Below are 22,130 nucleotides of genomic sequence, written 5' to 3'. Positions count from 1 at the left end.
ACTTTGCAGATGCCTCCTCTATGTCAAGACAAGTTAGTACTTTAAAATGCCAGAATGCTTGAGTGACTGTTTCACCTAATGTGGCATAATTATTCTGTTGTTTAGTTCAAATGGTCTGGGAAAAAAGACACTGCATGCAGTGTTGTAGTCTCCTTTTCTTTTACTATTATATCCTGAACATTTTCCATGCCATTAGGTGTTGATTTCCAAAATTTTTCCTTAGGAATATATATTAATGAATTCTGTGTGTCATAATATTGGCTTGGCCAAAAAGTTCATTCGGGTTTTTCCGTAAATGGAAAAACCCGAATGAACTTTTTGGCCATCCCAATATATTTAACAATCATCTATTGCTGGACATGTGAGTTGTTTCCACTATTTCATTATTATAAGCAGTCTTGTAACTTAATATTTGCACATACCTGTACAGATACAGATATACTCCAAATTTAAAAGTCCTTTATATAAATATATATAATCTCATTTTAATATTTTCTTTACTTATGCCTTCACACATATGTAAGTAAACCTGCTTTGGTATGTTCTTCTGGTATAGATTTCAGTAAAAATAATTGATAATCTTATATCAGAAGGATAATTTCAATTTCCAGTCAATTATATAAGTCATACATGTGGTAATCATCAAAGACCTGAGTACTTGGGAAAGGCTTTTTGAAATATTAGTATTTACAACTGGACCTTTGTGTAAGTACTCTTGGTTGCATAATCAGTGGGTTTCTCTTCTTCCTTCCTTGCAGAGCTCTGATTTTGTTCTTGTGTAGGTTGGTGTACCTATGACACTATATGGTTTAAAAACAGTAAGACATTGTTTCTCAATGGAGATGGCAGAGTGGGGAAAAAGGAAAAGGGCTCTTTGCTAAAGATTATTGGTCTTCAATTAACTTATTCCAGAGCTGCCTTATCTTCCAGACTTCTTGTTATATGAAGTAGTAAATGTTCTTGTAGTTTAAGCCATTTTGAGTGGTGCTATTACTTGCTCCTGAAAGCATATTAGTGAAACTTTGAGAGGCAGAAGTGGTTTTGAAAAAGATGAAAAATCCTGCACGTAACATTTTCAGTGGGAGAAATCACATAAGCAAAGGTGAGAACATGTTCAAGGAGTCATCAGACTGATGGACATGTATAAGCTTCTCATGCCTTCCACCAGAAAAGGGAGAGTTGCCACATCAGACTCTGTTTTCAACAAAAGTGAGAATCTCAGTTCTAAAGAGTCCTTTAGGATTCTCAGGGAAATCTGAAGACTTCTTACCTCATTTTCTCCAGCAAGCTTGAAACTTGGCTTTTAGGTTTAAATTGTATGTCTAATTCTTCTATGAAGAAAGTTATAGTCAAAATTCTGTCTCAGGAACTCGTTAGGGAAACACTAGTTTAGTGTCGTGTGCTCACACATAGCCGTGGTCTGTAGCATAAAGTGTGAGGGTTGTGCTAGCACAGAACCTATAGGCAGTTAATGGTGACAGTTTATTACGTAGTACTTTTCTTGCGCCTTTCAAAATACTTAGTTCCCCATTAATGGGGAGATTGATCTTTCTCATCCTTTCCCCCCATGGGAGTAGGGTGAGAGTCCCAAATTAATACCTTATCTTTACACAATTAATTAAGAAAACAAATATTTAACCACCTCCTATGTGCCAGACACTGTTTAAGGACCTGGAAATATAATGGTAAACTAGCCTGAAGTTATCCTTAACTTAGATACGGCTGGGAGTTCAGATATATAAACAAGTAAATAATTTTAGATAGTAGTAAGTTCTAGAAGAGTATACGTACGTCAAGTTTATGATGTAGCATTTTAAATTACGTGGGCAAGAAAGGTCTGTCTGAGGTGACATTTGAATTGGCACCTGAATAGGAAACCAGGCGTGAAAAGAATATTTTAGTCAAAATGCAGTTAAAGACTAAAACAGGAGTGAGCTTGGGGTATTCAAGAATAAAAAGAAGGCAACTGTGCCTAGGGTTTAGGGAGTGAAGGGCAAAGGCTGAATCCTGTATGGCAGTGTAGATCATAATAAGGAATTTAAATTTTATTCTGTATACACTGGGGAGCCACCGTAGCATTTTAAGTGGGGACATGACATGATTTGAATTATAGTTTTAAAAGTTCATTTTGTCTAATGTTGAGAACGGTTTGCAAACTCTGCTTTATAAAGAGAACAGATATTAGCAGACACTAATAGACAATGTAAAGCCAATATATAAATTATGGGAAGCCCTTATTTAAGTTCTTCTACCTTATTCCCGTCCTTTTTTTAATTTTTATTTTTTTACTTTTGGTTCTTTTTAAAAGAGTAGGTTTAGCAGTATTTTAATTGACATTAATCTTCTTTATGTTTTTCCCTTATCATCAGCTCCTTAGAGGAAAATCTATTTATCTGTTTTTCTATCAGGACTGAGTCGTTTCAGTTAATTACAGACTAGCCACTTCAAAACTTGGTGAATTGAAACAACAAGGGTTTATCATTTCTCATGATTTTTTTTTTTTTTGTGGTACGCGGGCCTCTCACTGTGGTGGCCTCTACCGCTGCGGAGCACAGGCTCCAGACGCGCAAGCTCAGCGGCTATGGCTCATGGGCCCAGCCGCTCCATGGCATGTGGGATCCTCCCGTACCGGGGCACGAACCCGTGTCCCCTGCATCGGCAGGCGGACTCCCAACCACTCTGCCACCAGGGAAGCCCCATTTCTCATGATTTTGAGGGTTGACTGGGCTGCTCCTCTGTTGGTTTTACCTAGGCTTACTCACGTGGCTCCATTTAGGTGGACGTTTGGCTAAACCGAAGGTCCAAGATATCCTTACCTACGTGTCTGACTGTCAGTTGGTGTGCCTTGGTTCTCCTCTGTGTGGCCTCTCAACTTCCAATAAACTAGACCATCTTCTTTACATGGTAATTTCATGGTGGCTCTGCCAGAAAGAGAAAAGCAGAAGTTATCAGAGGCTCGAGGTTTAGTTTCGGACATTGTATGACCTCACTTCCATCACTTTCTGTTGGTAAAATAAGTCCCATCAGATTCCAGTCCTCTCTTTAGATGGGAAGAGGGGCAGAGTCACATTGCAAAGGAGCAATTATTATGACCATCTGCAAAAATAATCTGCCACAGTTCACTCTCTGGCCACTAAAATTTATATTCCTGTCACATAGAGATACACTCATCCTCTCCCCTAATTCCCAAAATCTGATTGCAACCTTACTCTCCAAGTCCAGAATCTCTTGATCTGTACCAGGTCCAGATGTGAATAAGGTTCCTCAAATTCAGTTCCTCTGAACTCTTTATTCAGAGACCTGTGAACTAAAACAAGTACCAAATCAGTGATATAGGTTTCTACTTCTAGCTTAAGAACTAGATAAAGATGAATAAATTAAACCCAAAGTAAGCAGAGGGAAAGAAATAATCAAGAACGATAATCAACGAAATAGAAAATAAGCAGGAAAATGAATGAAACCAATAGCTGGTTGGTTCTTTGAAAAACTTTATAAATTGACACACTGCTATCTACATTAATCAAGAAAAAAGGAAAAGATGCAAATTACCAATATGTGGAATAAAAAAGAGGATATCACTATAGATCCTACAAACATTAAAAGAATAATAAGAGAATATTATGAACAAATTTATGCCAATAAATTTAACAACTTAGATAAATGATCAGATTCCTTGATGGACACAAACTATCAAGGCTCACTCAAGAAGAAAATAGATAACCTGAAAATCCCTTTGCCTGTTAAAGAAATCAGATTTGTAGATAGAAACCTTACCACAAAAAAAAATCAAAACCAAAACTCCAAGTCAGATGGATTCTCAGTGAATTCTCCCAAACATTTCAGGAAGAAATGATGCCAATTCCACATAAGCTCTTCCCAAAAATAGAAGAGAAGAGGAACACTTCTCAACTCATTTTATGAAGCCAGTATTACTCTGATACCAAGACAAAGACGTGATAGGAAAAGAAATCTGTAAACCACTATCCCTCGGGAACACATGCAGAAATTCTTATTAAAATATTAGGAAATGATAAACAAAATAACAAATTGAATCCAGCGATATACTAAAAAGTTAATATATCATGACTAATGTAATGTCAAAAGATGTAAGTTTAGTTTAATGTTCCAAAGTCAATCAATGTGATTCACCATATTAACAGGCTAAACTAAGAGAACTATAATCATTTCAATAGATGCAGAAAAACACCATTCATAAACAAAAAAAACCAAACTCAGCAAACTAACAGTAAAACAAGATTCCTTAAACTGATAAGGGGTATCTACCAAAAATCTAAAACGAGCATTATACTTAATAGTGAAAGACTGAATGCTTTCCTCCTATGACTGGGAACAGAGCAAGAATTTCTGCCCTTAGCACTTCATTCAACAGTGTACTGGAGCTCCTAGCCCATACAGTAAGAAAGGAAAATAAATAAAACGCTTATAGATTGGAAAAAAAGAAAGAAAACTGTCATTATTCACAGATAACCTGATTGTATTTGTAGAAAATTCTATGGAATTAATTTTTTTTAAAGCCTCTAGAACTATTAAATGAGTTTAGCAAAATCACAGGACGTATGGTCAGTATACAGAAATCATTTTTAGTTCTGTATACCCTTATGTGGTATTAGCAATGAACATCTGGAAAGTAGAAGTTCAATAACAACGCCATTTACAATAATATAAAAAATGAAATACTTTAGAATAAATAATAAATGTGTACGAGACATGATGCTAAAAACCACAACACACTGCTGATGTAAATTAAAGAAGATCTAAATGAGATGTATGATATGTTCATGGAGCAGAAGACTCAGTTTTAAAATTTCAGTTCTCCCCAGATTGATCCATAGGTTCAACATGATCTCAGTCAAAACCCTAGGAGGATTTTTTGTAGAACTTGATTAGCTGGGTCTATAATTTATATAAAAATTCGGAAGACCTATCTGACCCATTTAAAAAAAAAGAACGACAAAACTGGAGGAATTGCACTGTTTGATTTTAAGACTTACCGAAAAGTTGTAATCAGAACAGTGTGGTATTAGCATAAGGATAGATCAGTTGAACAGAATACAGTCTAGAAAGACCCACACGTTTATGGTCAATTGATTTTTGACAAAGATGCCAAGGCAATTCATTGAGCAAATGGTGCTGGAGAACTGTTTATGATAGCCAAGACGTAGAAGCAATCTAAATGTCCATAGACAGATGAATGGATAAAGGAGATTTGGTACATATATACAATGGAATATTACTCAGCCATTAAAAAGGGTGAAAGAATGCCATTTGCAGCGATGTGGGTGGACCTAGAGATTGTTATACTGAGTGAAGTAAGTCAGACGGAGAAAGACAAATATCGTATGATATCGCTTATATGCAGAATCTTAAAAAAAATGACACAAATGAACTTATTTACAAAACAGAAACAGACTCACAGACTTAGAGAAGAACTTACGGTTACCAGGGGGAAAGGTAGGAGGGAGGGATAGTTAGGGAGTTTGGGATTGACATGTACACACTGCTATACTTAAAATGGATAACCAGTAAGGACCTACTTACTGTATAGTACAGGAAACTGTTCAATATTGTGTAACAGCCTAAATGGGAAAAGAATTTGGAAAGGAATGGATACATGTATATGTATAACTGAATTACTTTGCTGTACACCTGAAAATAACACAACATTGTTAATCACATATACTCCAGTGTAAAATAAAAAGTTAAAAAAATGGTGCTGGAGAAATTGTATATACTTATGGGGTGGGACTGAGGGAAGGAGAGTAGGGGAGGGACCTTGACCCTTGTCTCATATCCAACAATTAACTTGAATGGGTTATAGTCCTTAACCTAAATGCTGAGACTTATTATAAAACTTCTAGAAGAAGCATAGGAGGAAATGTGACTTTGCTAAGGCAACATTTCTTAGAGAAGACCCATCAAGCATGAATAAGAGAATGAATATTGATAAATTTCACTTCATCAAAATTTAAAACTTTCTTTGAAAGGGGTGATTAAAGAGCAACAAGGTCATGTATTACAAACAGACATACATCCTGAGATGGGTATAATTTGTAGCCTTTTTTTGCCATCCATCACTACAGTGTAGTGTAGAAGATAGTGCTGAGTTTAAAGTCAGGAACTTCTCATGTGTAATCCTAACTCTGACACTTGTCAGAGATGTATTTTACTAAATTATTATTATTATTTTTCTTTTTGCGGTACGCGGGCCTCTCATTGCTGTGGCCTGTCCCATTGCGGAACACAGGTTCTGGACGCCCAGGCTCAGCGGCCATGGCTCACAGGCCCAGCCGCTCCGTGGCATGTGGGATCTTCCCAGACTAGGGCACGAACCTGCGTCCCCTGCATCGGCAGGTGGACTCTCAGCCATTGCGCCACCAGGGAAGCCCTTACTAAATTATTTAGTGCTGTTATGTTCTCAAAGCCTTGGTTTTCCTTTCTTTTCTTTTCTTTTTTTTTTTTTCGTGTGTGTGTTTGTGTTTGTGTGTGTGTGTGTGTGTGTGAAATGGTCATATGAATGCCTACCTTATAGGATTACAGTGATGGTCAAAAATTAGATATAAAAAAATGGAGTGCTATTGCTGTACTTATTTAATGTGTCATCATCATCATTATTGTTATTTTTATACATATAGTTGATCCTTAATTCCTCCACTTGTAACATGGTAAGTGTGAAAGAACCTCTCTTTCTCACATAACCAACTATAATTAGATGTATAAACAGATCTATAAATAGTATAGATGTATAAATAGATCTATAAACTCCAGTTTATCCTTATGATTCTTGTTGACTACGGAAATCGAAAGTAGGTATAGTCACGTTATTTTCATTTTCTTTTAAGAAAACTGCTCACTCTACTCTTGTGTATGCCCTGTAGTTTTATGCCAAGCCAATCCTTTTTACTAGTCATATTTTAATGAGCAATTGAAAAACATTTTCTAGACATGTAGAGATGTTAAGTAATAATCATATCACTTATTATATGAATAGCCGTCATAACATTTAAATATATACTGTTTATTATATATTTAAACTGTAAAATAATAGAACCAATTGGTCATTAGTGTACTTTTTGCCTGGAAACTTTCTCCATGTACTTTTTTAGTGTAGTTAGGTTCAGCTGTCCTCTAAAACATGCAATTATCCACTGTGAGGAATGAAAGATAAGTGGTTCCCAAGACCACATTAGGTACTTTGACCTGAAAAGAGAATGATTTCATGTCAAATAAGACAAACTCCATTGCTTCACAAATCCACTTGGCTTTGGCACAGAGAAAATGAGTTTTTTAATATCTGAAAGTTAGATTGTAGAGACTCATCCATGACTCATCCATTATAAATTTAAACTTTCTGTATTACAGAGGTTAAGACCCTTTTTCTATAAAGGACCACTGAACCAGAGGGTTAAAAAATAGCGGCAACCAAGGCCACTTTCAAAAAAGCCAAATTAAGGAATTTTGGGGCAAGAAAACTAGAAAACATTACTGTCATTCTGCTTTTAAAGTACAATATCGTTTTTCATTTTATATCAAGGAAGAGATCAAAAGGAAAAAAAAACAACACTGTCTTTTTTCTGTATTTTGTATTTCCTTTCTGTATTCCTTTTCAGTTGTTGGTCCACCATGTTTGCAGTCACCCAAACTATCTTACTGGGACAAGGTGAGAGAGATAGACAAGAGGAAGGATGTAAGATTGATAGTGAAGATAGAATAGCAGAGGTGGAAAAAGATTTATAAACTGGTTCTGGAGAGTTTGAAGGGGATGTCAGTATTTCTATACAGATCTCCAAAGTCCTTTTGATTGTGGTAATAAGTTATTACTGTTTGTTATCCATACTCATTGAAATTCTGTTTTTCTCCTTAGCAGTTAATCATTATTCCTAACCTCTGTTCTTTCTGACTATATGTTACCTTTAACTCTAAGGAAAATTATTCTTATATGTACAACATTATCCCTTTCTAGAGTACTTACTATAAGCCAGATGGATTCATAAGCCAAAGGCACCCAAGTCCTTGGATCAGTCTCCTTGTGATATGAAATCTTATTCATGGCTCCTACTCAGTTCCTTGGATCAACCTCTGTGTGGCATGGAATCTTATTAATGGCTTTGAAATTTTCTGTTCTTCTGTAGAGAAAGTTCTTTCTGTTCATGAAAATTGAGTAAAGCCCAACAGATTTTCTTGAATACAGTCTAGTGATTATATCTACTGGTGTTGCCAAAACATAAATCTTTGAGACTGGAGACCTTCATATCTTCCATAATATTTTGCACAAAGTAGAGGCTTAATATATGTTAATAAAAGTATTATTTGCATCATTTAGAGTCCTCCATGTGTTAGAAAAGGAAAAGAGGAATAAATGTGTTTGACTATGCAGAACAGCGTAGATTTTCAAAGTGTGATCACCAAGAGTTTTCTTGCCGACACCTTCTGGGAGAAAACTGAAAATTTACTTTAAAACATTAGATAGTGCTATTTGAAGGTAAAGCGTGTCTCCCCTTATCTGTTCACTTTTTTTCCCTTAATATATTGTGCTGCTTTATTTTGTTTTTTTTCCCCCCCTTTCCCCCAGCCCCTCCTCCACAGCTGCTTTTTTTTTTTTTAATACCTGAGTTATTAGGTCTCATCGGGGTGCCTCATTTGAGTCTCTGTCTCTGTGTGTCATATTCTCTTTCTCTCTCACTGAGAAGACCACTTGCCTGTTTTATTACTTTCATTTAATTAAAGCCAGGATAACTGGCTTTTGCTTCAAATTATCATAGTAGAGTTCTTATGTGTCTGTTCAACATCCCAGGCCTAGTTAGTTCCCCATATTTCATATAACAGACTTTGATATCTGTTCCACTTCCTAATGATCAGGAATCTATAATGTTAAAAAGAAAGAGTGGTGTTGAAATGTGGCCTTGCACAAGTCAACCTCATTCAGCTGGCTTTATCTGCAGAATCGAGAGAATTAATGTGACCTTGAACCTAATAGAATTTGTTGTGAGTATAAAATTAAACAAAGCTTTAAAAGCTACAAGATCTCTGCAACTTTAAGATGTTATGGGGATGATATTTCTAAAGTACCACTTAGGAAAGACTGCATTAAAATAAAATATTCACACTTCTATGAAGCAGCAAGGGGTATCTTTTCAGTTTCTTCATTTCTTTATCTGTAGTAGTCTCCTTATCTTCTATCTGTGGAAATTCAATCCACCTCTAAAAGCCTAGGGCAAATGTCACCACCTTCATAAATTTTCTCTTTATGCTCTAAATTCAAAGTGATGTCACCCCCTAGAATTCAGATAATTTGGCAACTTTTTAATGGATGTAGCAGTTCCCTTATTTTTGCATTCTTGGCCACCCACCCCCTATACCTGAGTGAACCATCTAGATATTATTAAACAATTATTAGACTAGGGCAGTAGTCACTCAAACCTTAATGTGTCTGAGATCATATGGGGAATCCTGATCTCACCTTTGGAAGTTGGGGCTCAGGACTTCTGCTTCAACCACACTTCTCTTCCTTGAGTCTCTTGCATTTTACATGCCCCCTCCCACAGTTGGTCTTTTGCACATGATGTAGCCTTCACCGAGAATTAGTGTTTCCTTTCTTTGTTTGTCTTTATGATGCGTATCCTTCAGATGTGAGCTTTATCATTAATTCATAGTGAATCCTTTTCTAGGTCAGCTTTCCCACATTGTATGTTCTCATAGCACTGGGTATTCCATCACAGCACTTGTCACAAGTGAAGCTTTGCCATTTATCTGTATAATTATTTAAATGATGACTCACTAAACTGGCAGCTCCACCAGGGTAGACACTATTTATGTTCCTGTTCTCTATTATATTCCTATTGCCTGTATAAATGCCTACATTTCCTGAAACACAGTCGTCACCTAAAAAAATTGAGTAGATAGTTGAATAATAGTCCACAAACACCACTTTGACAATCACTGGACCAGAAGTTCTGGACCCTTACATTCTATCCCTGACTTAGAACTGACTTGTAAATTCGCTCTTAACCTTTCTTTGTTTTGGTGTCTAAAACTGAAAGAAACCTGTGCTGCCTTCCTCACAGGGTGTTGTGAACATCAAATGAGAAATGGGAAGATACTTTGAAAAGTATAAAATGCTATTCGAATGTTAAGTTACATTAAATAGCTAGTTATGTAAGTGAGAGACACTGTCATGAATGCAGAGTATATTAAATACATGGACCATGTTAATGTTATTTATCCTGTAACCATAAGAGTTGCGCTTCGAGATGGAGTTTAATCTCTAGTTTTTGTATATTGGGCTTCTTGCTTATCTTAGAAATTCTCTCTCTCACTCTCCATTGTTTAGGGTAGTGAATATCATTTATTTCCTCACGTGAAAATCATGTGAACCAAATTGCCTAAGATTAGCCTTCAAATTCTTTTTTTTTTTTTAAACGGTCCAGCAAGCCCTATTATATTAGTACAAACTGTACCTTTCACAAGTGGCTTATCTGTGTATTTATAATTACTTAATGCTATGTGGCATAACAGGATTGTATATGTTACTTTAACTGTGGATGAAATGGAATAGGAAAACGTCAGTTAAATAAATTGAATCGATACTTTGTTGTATTTTTGGAACAGGGCAAGATAGTCTCAATTTTTTAAAACAAACTCTCTCTGTTCAGTCATTACATAATTTTCTGTCACTTGACTCTTAAAATATATTTGTTCCCCCCTCTCTGTTTTCTGTTCCCAATTCTTCCTACCTTCACCCTTTTTCATTCCTCTAATTTTTCTTCTTTTTAACTTCAACAGTCTGGGTTGCAGGGGAAAAAAACCTGGCTCTTAATCAAGAACATGATCTCATTGCTTTCAATGGCTTAGAAAAGAAACATTTTAAAGCAGTTGAAAGATTTCACTTTGGAAAGTAGGTACTGCATAACTAAGTGTGTTGGTTCCCAGCAGAGCCTTGAGTAACCTCTTTCCAGCCATCCTCATATTTTTTCTCTTCTACTTCCTGTTCAGTGAGCAACTGCCTAAGTTAAAAAAAAAAAAAAAAAAAATCTGGTAAGACTTTCCTTTTGGCTCTCTTGCCAGAGTACTGTCTTCTGTTCTTTCACTGTTCCACATGTGCTTTTTATACTTTTGTATCATAATTGTTTCTAGGCTTCACCACTTACATAGAGATGGAGTATAAGTTTTAGTTCCCTCCTACTCACACAAACCTCCAGCCCTCTTCAGAGTTCCCTTAAGTATTTCTGGGAGCCCTTGAGTGGAATGTAACGTGTATTCAAGAACAGAAGTGAATATTATTGTCTTACAGCCTCCTTGGGAAGTCCATCCACTTCAACCCACCCTAATGTGGTACCTCATCACTGCCCCTGCTGCTGGGTCCTCTGTGAGGGATAGTAGCCACGCGAGGAATGTTGTCTTTAGTTCTTTCAGAGCAGCACTCTTCAAGTACTCAGAAGGTGTGAGGCTGAATTAGAGCCGCATTCCCCCCATGCCCCCGTCCCCCATCGCTGTACCATACTTTGTCCCCAAGTCCCAGTGCAGCAGAGTTTGTGCTCACAGTTTCACAGTCTCTGTTGAAAAGGTGTCTTATCTTTTGAATCTACCCTTTTACTCTTTCTGGGCTCAAAACCAGTTCAGAGAGCCAGATGGAAAAAGACACCATGCCATTTCTTCCATTGTCCTTATTTCATCTCACTTTCCTTGTCTCCTGCTCACCCCTCACCCTCCTCTAGGTTCCCACTGAAATTTCTATCAAGGAACTAAAAGTCCAAATGCCATATATGTGGAGAGGGGGTCCCTGCCTCACTGGTTCTGATAGTTGCTGAGTTCATAATCATACTTGGAATCAGCTCAGCCAACCTGTTACATTTTTAAAAACTGATTTTTGAATAGGTACCTACTTACCTGCTACAAAATTCAAAAGATGGAAAAATATATCTAGTGAAAACTCTCCCAGCACCTCCATGTTTCAGTTATCACGTTCCATCCCCTAGAGAATCAGTATTATCAGGTTTTTCCATATCCTTCCAGAAACACTTCATGCATGTATAAACAAATCTATATATAGTTACTTATATATTCTTTCCCACTTTTCTCCTCTTCTCGCTCCTCCTTCTCCTTCACAAGTGACGTATATGCTGTGTTTTTCCTTGTTCTTTTCACTTGGAGACTTTCATATTTGCATATAAGGAATTTCCTTATTTCTTCTTCTTCTTTTTTTTTTTCTTTGCGGTACGCGGGCCTCTCACTGTTGTGGCCTCTCCCGTTGCGGAGCACAGGCTCCGGATGCGCAGGCTCAGTGGCCATGGCTCATGGGCCCAGCCGCTCCGCGGCATGTGGGATCTTCCCGGACTGGGGCACGAACCCGTGTCCCCTGCATCGGCAGGCGGACTCTCAACCACTGTGCCACCAGTGAAGCCCTCTTCTTTAAAAAAAAAAAAAAAAAAAAAAAAAAAAAATTTATTTATTTATTAGCTGCGTTGGGTCTTTGGTGCTGTGCGTGGGCTTTCTCTAGTTGTGCCAAGCGGGGGCTACTCTTTGTTGCAGTGTGTGGCCTTCTCATTGCGGTGGCTTCTCTTTGTTGCGGAGCATGGGCTCTAGGTGCGTGGGCTGCAGTAGTTGTGGCTCGCGGTCTGTAGGGTGCAGGCTCAGTAGTTGTGGCACATGGGCTTAGTTGCTCTGTGGCATGTGGGATCTTCCCAGACCAGGGCTCGAACCCATGTCCCCTGCGTTGGCAGGCGGATTATTAACCACTGCACCACCAGGGAAGTCTAGGAATTTCCTTATTTCTTATGGCTGCGTTGTGTGATTATACCGTAACTTATTTATCTAGTCCCCTAATGGTGGACATTTAGGTTGTTTCTAATCTTTTCCTATTACAAATAATGCTGCAAAAAATAACATTGAACATAATTTATTTTGCTCATGTATGAGTATATCTGTAGGGTAGATCCCCAGAACTGGAACTGCATGGTTTATGGTTATATTTGGAACCTGCTGCATTTTCAGTTACTAAATTCTGAGGAGGTTTTTGTTTGTTCTGTTTTTGATTTCTAACTTATATGCTAGAATCCTCCTTCTAGCTTTATCACCACCAGATTTTATTTGTTGATTGCTCAGGCAGTACGCAGGCAACATAAATAAGTGGTCCAGGTGTAAGGAAAAAGATAGATTTAGTTTTTGTTTTCAGACTTTTCATAGAGATGTAAGTATAAAGAATTATTTTTCCATCATAAAACAAATCACAGTGTGAGCTGGGTAATAAACGGCAGCTGATACTTAGTGTTGAGAGGGGGCAGAGCCTGTGGTGACCTGGAGGGTGCATCCCTCATACAAGAAGGGGAACTCAATTCCAGCCAACTGTTGGCACGTGAGGGATTACAAACTCAGTGGTGATTCAGGAGGGGTAATAGATGTAGCAGTCTTTTTTTCAATAAAAGCGAAAACCTCCATATTTATATTCAGTCTCCTGACTTTTAAATACCATGTAGACCAAATAGAAGTCTATCCATGGGATTGATCCATCTCCCTAAGCCTGTAGCTTATGCCCTCTGCTATTGTGCATATAGAGGCAGCTCCTTGGTCTGTTTCTCTAGCTCTGACCTCCACATATTCTAGTCCCTCATCGTCTGCTATCAGCCAGGTACTGTCTCTAGACGTTCATTGATTCTTAAATATTCAGTTCTGCATATCATCATTGTCCATCTTCTTAAATCTTTGTTTAGAATTTCCTTCACCCTTGATGTTTTCCAGCCATAACATACAGAATCATGAGATTTAAATATCACATTTCTATTCATTTAGTCATAATATCGTATGATTCCAATAAGCATTTTCTATTTTAGAGGTGTAGACTTTCAGAATTTTAGCAGTCAGGAGCAGAAAATACTGGTATTCATTATGTTCTCTTTATGATTTCTACCAGGATTCTTTTTAGATTTTGGTCATTATTTGAAGTGGTAAGGGAAACATGATCATAGATATGAGTAAGTATTAAAATAAAGCTTAGCAAGAAAGTGTTTTTCTCTCTGAAGTCATTCATGACATTCTTTGACTGTGGTTTATCTATGAGGTATTGGAAGAGGCTTGAGCCAAAAAAGTCTCCAAACGTTGCATTATGATTCCCATTGGATCAAGAACTCTTACTTGGTGGATCTCTTCTATTGCCTGTTTGTTTATTCCATTTTTCATAATTTCCCACTGGAGAAGGGCATATGGTTGTCAGTATCACCTCTTCCCTCTCTCATGTCAGAGACTTTCTCCCACCACCCCAACATACACCCGCTGTTCCTTCAAGATGTTTAGAAACTCCTGACTTTGATGCTTTTTCTCAAGTAATTAAAGTCACTTATTTGTAATTAGAGTAATTAAAAGGTTAGTTAGAGGCACTAAAAAAACTGAATTGTGGGATAATACTTGGGTCAGTGAGTCCTTGCAGTTACCTGGGGGAAGCAAGCCTTGTCCAAGCAGTTCTTGGCAGAGAGCATCTGCCTAGCTCTGGATTTCTGTGTACTACTGAAACCACTTTCTCATCACAGTTTAGGAAGCACGTATTCTCAATATCAGCCATTGCATTCCTTTTCTGATACTCTCCTTAAATCATTTTCCCGCTAGGATGTGATAACCTTTTTGAAATATTGATGGTTTAAACTTACAAAGGGGCCAAGGGAGCTAACATTTCTGGGTGTCTACATGAGGAGCCTTTTTTACTTTATCCTGTTTAGTCCTCGTAGTGACCCTTGAAGTAAATAACATTGTCCACAGTTTGCAGAGCAGGAAACCAGGGTTTAGCAAGATAAGACATTTGTACAAGGTCAACCGCTAACAAATGGTAGAACCTGGGATTTCAAACTCAAAATAGTCGTGCTCCAAGTCTCTTACACTCTGTGCCATTCTGTCCTACTTCCAGTAGTTTTGCACTTTAGAAAGATTAACTTAACTGTGTGTAACAAGAATAAGAATGGGGGCAGGGAAGGCAGTTAGAAAAAACGGCATTAATTCAGCAGAAAGAGAAGGTCTCAAGTAAGATAGGGAAGGTCACAGATAAAAGAACCTGCTAAGGAGGTTAATTAGCATTAATTGGTTTAGCATATATTTGTGTTTTGTTTTAGTTCACCATATAAAGATTTTTCTAGCTATACATTTCAGTTTAAAATGACAACCTATCAATTATATATTGATTCTCTAACACAGTATTTGGGAATATGGCAAAAAGTATAACCTCAGAATTTTAAGACTGAATCATTCTCTGCCTTTCATAGGGATTATCTTTAATATGAATGAGTTTGACAAGTATTTTTAAATCTTTATTAACTCATATAAAAAGAAATGAGGAGCATGGGATATAGATTTAGCACATTTTTAATGCTGGTTATACATAATATAAAATAATTTAAAACAGATTTGAGTCTGGAAATTATTCCAAAGATTGAAGAAGTCTTAACGCCTATAATTAGATATAAATCTGTAGTATAGAGGGTTCTTTTTGAGAGCTGGTTGTATTTGGTAGGATACAATGAATAATTTAAAATATTAATACTGTATATTTCCATTATACTTTATGATTCTCCTTATAGTTTGAGAACTCCTGAGCTTTTCAGTAGATATCTGAGGAAAATAATTTGGAATTAGGGATCTGAAATATATGGAGACTTTAGCAGATAAAACTGAGATAAGCCATTATGATTCTGGAGTAGAATACATGATCATGCTGAAATGACCAGGTCAAGGAGAGCATGGAGGACAAAAGAAATTGAAAAAATAGGGTGGTTAACCATAGCCCCAGGTTTTTTTTTTTGTTTTGCTTTATTATTTTTTTTAATTTTTATTTTATATTAGAGCATAGTTGATTAACATTGTTATGTTAGTTTCAGGTGTATGGCAGAGTGATTCAGTTATACATATACATGTATCTATTCTTTTTCACATTCTTTTCCCATTTAGGTTATTACAGAATATTGAGCCGCGTTCCCTGTGCTATACAGTAAGTCCTTGTTGGTTATCTGTTTTAAATAGAGTAGTGTGTACATGTCAGTCCGAAACTCCCAATCTGTCCCTCTCCTCCACCCTTCCCCACTGGTAACCATAAGTTCATTCTCTATGTCTGTGAGTCTGTTTCTGTTTTGTAAATAAGTTCATTTGTATCATTTGTTTTTTAGATTCCGCATATAAGCTATATCATATATTTGTCTTTCTCTGTCTTACTTACTTCACGTAGTATGATAATCTCCAGGTCCATCCATGTTGCTACAAATGGCATTATTTCATTTTTTTAATGGCTGAGTAATATTCCATTGTATATATATACCACATCTTCTTTATCCATTCATCTGTCAATGGACATTTAAGTTGCTTCCATGTCTTGGCTATTGTAAACAATGCTGTGATGAACATTGGGGGTGCATGTATCCTTTCGAACCATGTTTTTCTCCAGATATATGCCCAGGAATGGGATTGCTGGATCATATGGTAGCTCTATTTTTAGTTTCTTAAGGAACCTCCATAATGTTCTCCATAGTGGCTATACCAATTTACATTCCTACCAACAGCGTAGGAGGGTTCCCTTTTCTCTACACCCTCTCCAGCATTTATTGTTTGTAGATTTTTTTGATGATGGCCATTCTGACTGGTGTGAGCTGATACCTCATTGTAGTTTTGATTTGCATTTCTTTAATAATTAGAGATGTTAAGCATCTTTTCATGTGCCTCTTGGCCATCTGTATGTCCTCTTTGGAGAAATGTCTATTTAGGTCTTCCGCCCATTTTTTGATTGGGTTGTTTTTTTGATATTGAGCTGCAAGAGCTGTTTGTAAATTTTGGAGACTAATCCCTTGTCAGTCTCATTGTTTGCCAATATTTTCTCCCATTCTGTGGGTTGTCTTTTCATTTTGTTTACGGTTTCCTTTGCTGTGCAAGCCCCAGGTTTTTAAAGGCAGAAGTGTGAGAAAGTTGTGTTCTCCCTAGCTCAGGTGCAGAGCCTTTACTTATGACTTGAGATACGTTTTTGTCTGTTTAGTCAGGCAATACATAATATGAGGCTCTAAAATAACTATAGTACACTGTGGAAAATGTGAAAAATAAAAGAAACTTGTCCTTGGGGTGCTTAAGTATTATGAGTATTGGGGTAAAGCATAAGGGCTCCCTGAAATTTGTTTGACTTTAACTTTTACTTGTAAAACAATCTCCTTGTCCACCTTCTTATTTTGAATTATATATTAACATACCTCCTGAGATATGGGAGATAAAACACTTCTCTGCAATGGAAAACTATGAATTTCCTTATCCTCCTCCTTCTTCATCCTCCTTTCAGCACTCACCTTCTAGTAAATTGACAAGGGGATGCTTCAAAGCTAGTCATTTATAAAAGTAGTTGATGATGCTCTCTGATGTACAATTTAATCGATGCTGGGAATGTCCAAAAATAACATCTCTCTGCTAACCTGTTGATATTAGAAATTCTACCATTAACAATTCATGCTAAGTTTCCTCTTAAATTGGGTCATCCCTAGGCTGTTGATTTAATCCCAGTCTAAACTAACATAATATTTAGTAGTTTTAACAGCAATTTTCAACTATAGGTTCCTCTTTGATCTTGCCCTCCCAGTAGCCCCCTGTTCTCTATTTTCATGTTCTACTGTGTTATCCTTTGCTCATGCAACTCCAGCCACATCATCCTTGGTGCTGTTCTTTGAACGTGGTAGACAGCTTCTGCCTCAAGGTCTTGACCTTAAATGCCCTTTCTCCTGTATCTACATGGCTTGCTTCCTAACTTCATTCATGTCTTTACTCTGATTTAACTTTCTCACTGAGTCTTTCTCTGAGCACCCTATTTAAAATCATAATCCTGAATTCTTTCCCAGGTTTATTTGTCTCTTTTGTATTTATCATGATCTGAATACTATATGTTTAACTCTTTTTTTTTTTAATTTGCCTTTCACCACAAGAATGTAAGCTTTATTTTAAGACGGATTTTGTTCATTGCTGTATTTTCCATTTCCTAGCATATACTAGGTGCTCAGTAAATATTTGTTAAAAGCATAAATGAATGAATACAAAATCCTGCAGGATTGAGGCATAAAAAGGAGTGCCTATAGGGAAAGTGAATACCAAACAATTCTTAAGATGGTATTTCCCAAAATATGTTAAATTTTATTTCTCCCTCTACAGGAAATACTTGCCTAGGTCCAACTATGGGAAACTTCTGTTTGCACATTTTGTCATAATTCTGAACTCTTAAAAAAGCTTTCAAATGATATGCATTTAAATAGACCCTAAGTTTCTGAATGACTGACTGGAATTTTTGCTTTTATTTATTGGTAAATCAGTATAAGCAGTAACCTGGGCGTCAGGGTTCTTGGCTCCAATTTTCAGAATTTTTTTTTTCTCTGTAAGCTGAGGTATTTGGAAAACATTGTTAACATCAATTCTAGTTAAGATTTTATGAGTCACCTTGTTCTAGCTTAATGAAGTATCTTATTCCAATTCTATTATTTCACTTTTAAACATTGGAAAACTGCTGAGATAGGGGAAATGCAAAATGGGAAGGAAGACATTGGATCATCCAGAAACTTGCAAAATCACAAGTTATTGTTCTGGAAATTATCAGTGTATTCATACAATCTTCCTGCAAAAAAGATTAGAGGCTTCAAAGCCACATGAGTGTTTAAGCAATAGATCAAGACATCTGGATTGGTTCTGTGAGTAAATTGTTATATTTTAACATCAAGATTTTCTAGATGTATGCCAATAGGAATATTTTTTCTGTGTCTTTGTTTTAGTGCAGGGGATATTTGAATGGTAGTCACACAGACTTTAAAATTTATTTATGATGATGATGGGAGACTCTGCCATTCAAATTGTTAAGTTTTCCTGTTGTAGTGAACTCTGGAGAACTATCATGGCTTAAGCAACATGGAGTTGTTAGACTCCTGAATTCTCAGTCCAGTATTTTTAACGCCCTCAGGGGCATCAACAGTCCTAACAGAGTTTGGTTTCAAGGAAACTGTGGATGTAAATTGTAAACTAATGACAGGATATCTCCTTGGGAACATTAGTATTACTTAGCCTGCTATCAAGAGCAAAGCTCATTTTTTTGTATCCTTAGCACTTGCATAGCATTTGGCTTATATGAGATACTTAATAAATGCTTATCAGTTGTCTTGGAAAATGTTCCAATTGCAATTAATTTTTAATTTAGTAACAGAATCTTTCGGTGTTAATTTTAAGGATCAGGACTCTTAAGATTATTTTATTTGAATGAGACCTGAAAGTAGGCATTTTCTTTTATTTCTTCAGTAAGCAAAGATTTATTTACTGCTTACACCTGAGTAGGAGCTGGAACTATAGCAGTTGATAAGAAACAATCCCTACCCTTAAGAAGCTCACATTCTAGGAGACAGATTTGTATATGAATTATAATGTAATATAACAGAAACATATTTATGGTACCCTACTAGCAGGGGGTTTTGTAAAGGGTGTTTGCTGTCTTATCAAATAAGAGTCGCTGAGACTGAGACTAGTAGAAAGGAAATGGGGAGGGAGGCATTTCATTTTGGTAGGGCTAGGAGAACTGCTTGGCTGGGGCAAGTGCTTACTAGGTGGGTGAGGAGTAGTACAGCACTTGTAGAGAGAAGACTACTTTGAGAATATTTATGAGTTGTTTTGACCAACGTCTATTTGCGTTCCCTTGAAGTGGACATATCTTAAGGTGTTATCAGATTCCCCTTCAGTTTTGAAGAACAGATTAAATTAATTTCGTTAAGTATTCAGCTTGGAATGTTGATATGGGAAATAATAGGAGATATTTTGGGTGTCGGTATGCTCAAAATTGTCTTTATGCCTAGATATTATATCTTATACAAGAGATATGGCATTGCATTATTAGAGTTCTTTCTTGTCCTCTAAACCAGTAGTTTTCAAGTAGAATTACCTCAGAAGCTGTTTAAAAATATTCGTGGACTTCCCTACTTGCAGTTATTTGGATTCAGTAGGTCCAGAGTTGGCTAGGGATTCTGTGATTCTAAAAGACATCCATGTGATTTAGATACACAGCCCAGTTTGCGAATAACTGTTCTAAACTGACATGAGGAGAAAGTGCTGCCTGCTGTCATATATTTGTACTGTAATTCAGTAAGAATGAAGTAGAGTCACGTAACAGTAACAATCCCATGAGAATAGAGAACCCTGACTTCCATAGCAGGGAATGCTAAATCATACAATATAAACAAGTAGCGGCTCCATAATTGTGTTTTGAGCTTAAATGAACCCAAAAATCTGAAATCACACCACAGAGTGTGCAACTACAACTGTAAGTAATAATGAAGCCACAAAGGAAGTGGCATCTAAACCAAGTACTTTATGGTATAAGGATGCTCGTGGCTGGAGTCAGTACAGTTGAGGCCATATATAGAGGCAGAGATGGTGGCTCAGCCTCTGACTATTCCTTAACATTTCACAGCATAGTTCAGTAGAGTTTACCAGTGACCTACTGTTAATAATAGGGAGATGTATATTTTTATTTTCAGGTTATATAATTATTTTAGAATGGAAAAACATAGGAAACATATTGAGGGTAACATCAAAACCACCACGTATCTTAAAAGTTATCAAAACCTAAAATTCCTGTATTAGACTATCATAGTAAATTCTAGAGCATATGTGGTAGTCATGGCTCTTCTGATTAAGTGTGTTTATTGATAAGGCTTCAAGATCATTTAGCAGTGAAGTATAGTAGCCTAGAGATTCCTTTCCAGAAGCCAGAAAGAGTATGAATGTTCCACCCTCTTCCATCTGTTCATGAGTTAGTTCAATAATAAACAGTGCCTGTTATGTTCCAGATACTACTAAGGAGTAGATACAGATACTAGACAATAGTGACACAGATAATAGACAAATAAAATATATATCAAATAGTAATATTTGTTTACAAGAAAACAAAAAGCAAAAATGGAACTATTTTGCTTAAAAAAAGAAAAAAAAACTTGAGTTTAGGGAGGGGAAGCCTGGGTAGAAGCCTGGATCAGTTCTGTCATTGATGTTTAATCACTGCTTCTTGAATGAATATGCAAAAGACTTTTTTGTCTACAAATTTAATTCACACCCAAAAATGACTTGGTGGTGGGAGAAAGTAATATAATTTTAGGTTCAGAACAAGAGAACTAATAGTTCCCTGTATCCTGCACCAGTTAGGCTCTCTGCAGGAGTCTTGTGTTGAATTTGGGGAGCCCCACTTTTTAAGAGAAGACAGGATAATGACAAATGAGTGAGGAAACCATGTCAAACTAGAATCATGACTGGGACTATTTAGCATGGAGACTCTTTGCAAAGATTTTACAGACATTTAAAATGCTGCCTTGTGAAAGAGAAAAGAGGAAATGTAGTCTTTATCGATTCAGTCAGCTGAGTGGCTTGAAGTTACAAGAAACAGTTTTAGAATCTCTTAAAGGAATATCTTTATCTGCAAAACTCTCCATTAAACTTCCCTGTCACTGGAAATGTAGGAAAAGCTACATGAGTATCTCTGTCTTTAAAAATTTGATAAGTAATATATGTAATAATGCTTTTGGAATAAAAATCTTTAGTTGTGAATCATACGAGTAAAACGTAATAGAAAACATCATTAATATCTTAGCGGTATGTCTGTTGCCCAACTTGTTGCATGGTACTTATCACAATTAAACATTTGCTCCAAAGAAATGATAAAAAATTGTATCCCTAATCTTATATTTTGAAGAAAGACGAAGCCTAACATAAGTACTTCAGCTCCAGTTCTAATAAGAAAAAGGAAGTCCATTACCTGATTGACCTTGGGCAAGTAGTGTCTTGTCTTAATTACCTACCTCAGGGGATTGTGAGATAAAATGAGTTTGTATGTGTAAAGCACTTAACTAGTGAGTGTCCGGCCCAGGGTAGTATTGATGAAATAGTGGTAGTTGTTATTTAGTTAGTAGTTGTAATTTATAGTTAGCTTTAAGCTGGCTATCTAGAGGCATTATTTGAGAGATTGGTATTCTAATTTAGATGAGTTTTTAATTCCTAATATCTGTGGTTCTGTTTTCCTTACATGTCACCAACCATTCGTTCTTCACCGAGAAACTCTCCATGTGCCCTTCAAATCACAGCTAAATGTGGTA

General features: G+C 36.6%; 1 protein-coding gene across 7 annotated transcripts in view; it reads left to right on the top strand.

Annotated features, from left to right (window-relative positions):
- HMBOX1 (homeobox containing 1) overlaps positions 1-22,130 on the top strand; it is a 174,890-nt gene that overhangs the window by 45,635 nt on the left and 107,125 nt on the right. The window contains exon 2 of one of the 7 annotated variants that reach the window (XM_089912760.1): positions 15,943-22,127. The exons of the other annotated variants lie outside the window; for them this stretch is intronic. The gene's annotated coding sequence lies outside the window, so the exon portion shown is untranslated. The remainder of the gene's footprint in view (positions 1-15,942; positions 22,128-22,130) is intronic. 7 annotated transcript variants of the gene reach the window in all.

The sequence above is a fragment of the Delphinapterus leucas genome, chromosome 6 (assembly GCF_059928025.1).
Source record: "Delphinapterus leucas isolate spDelLeu-1000000601 "Yukka" chromosome 6, BTC_Dleu_Yukka2, whole genome shotgun sequence".
Lineage (NCBI taxonomy): Eukaryota > Metazoa > Chordata > Mammalia > Artiodactyla > Monodontidae > Delphinapterus > Delphinapterus leucas.
Note: the sequence above shows the minus strand (reverse complement) of the source record. Positions and strands in the feature narration are given on the sequence as shown.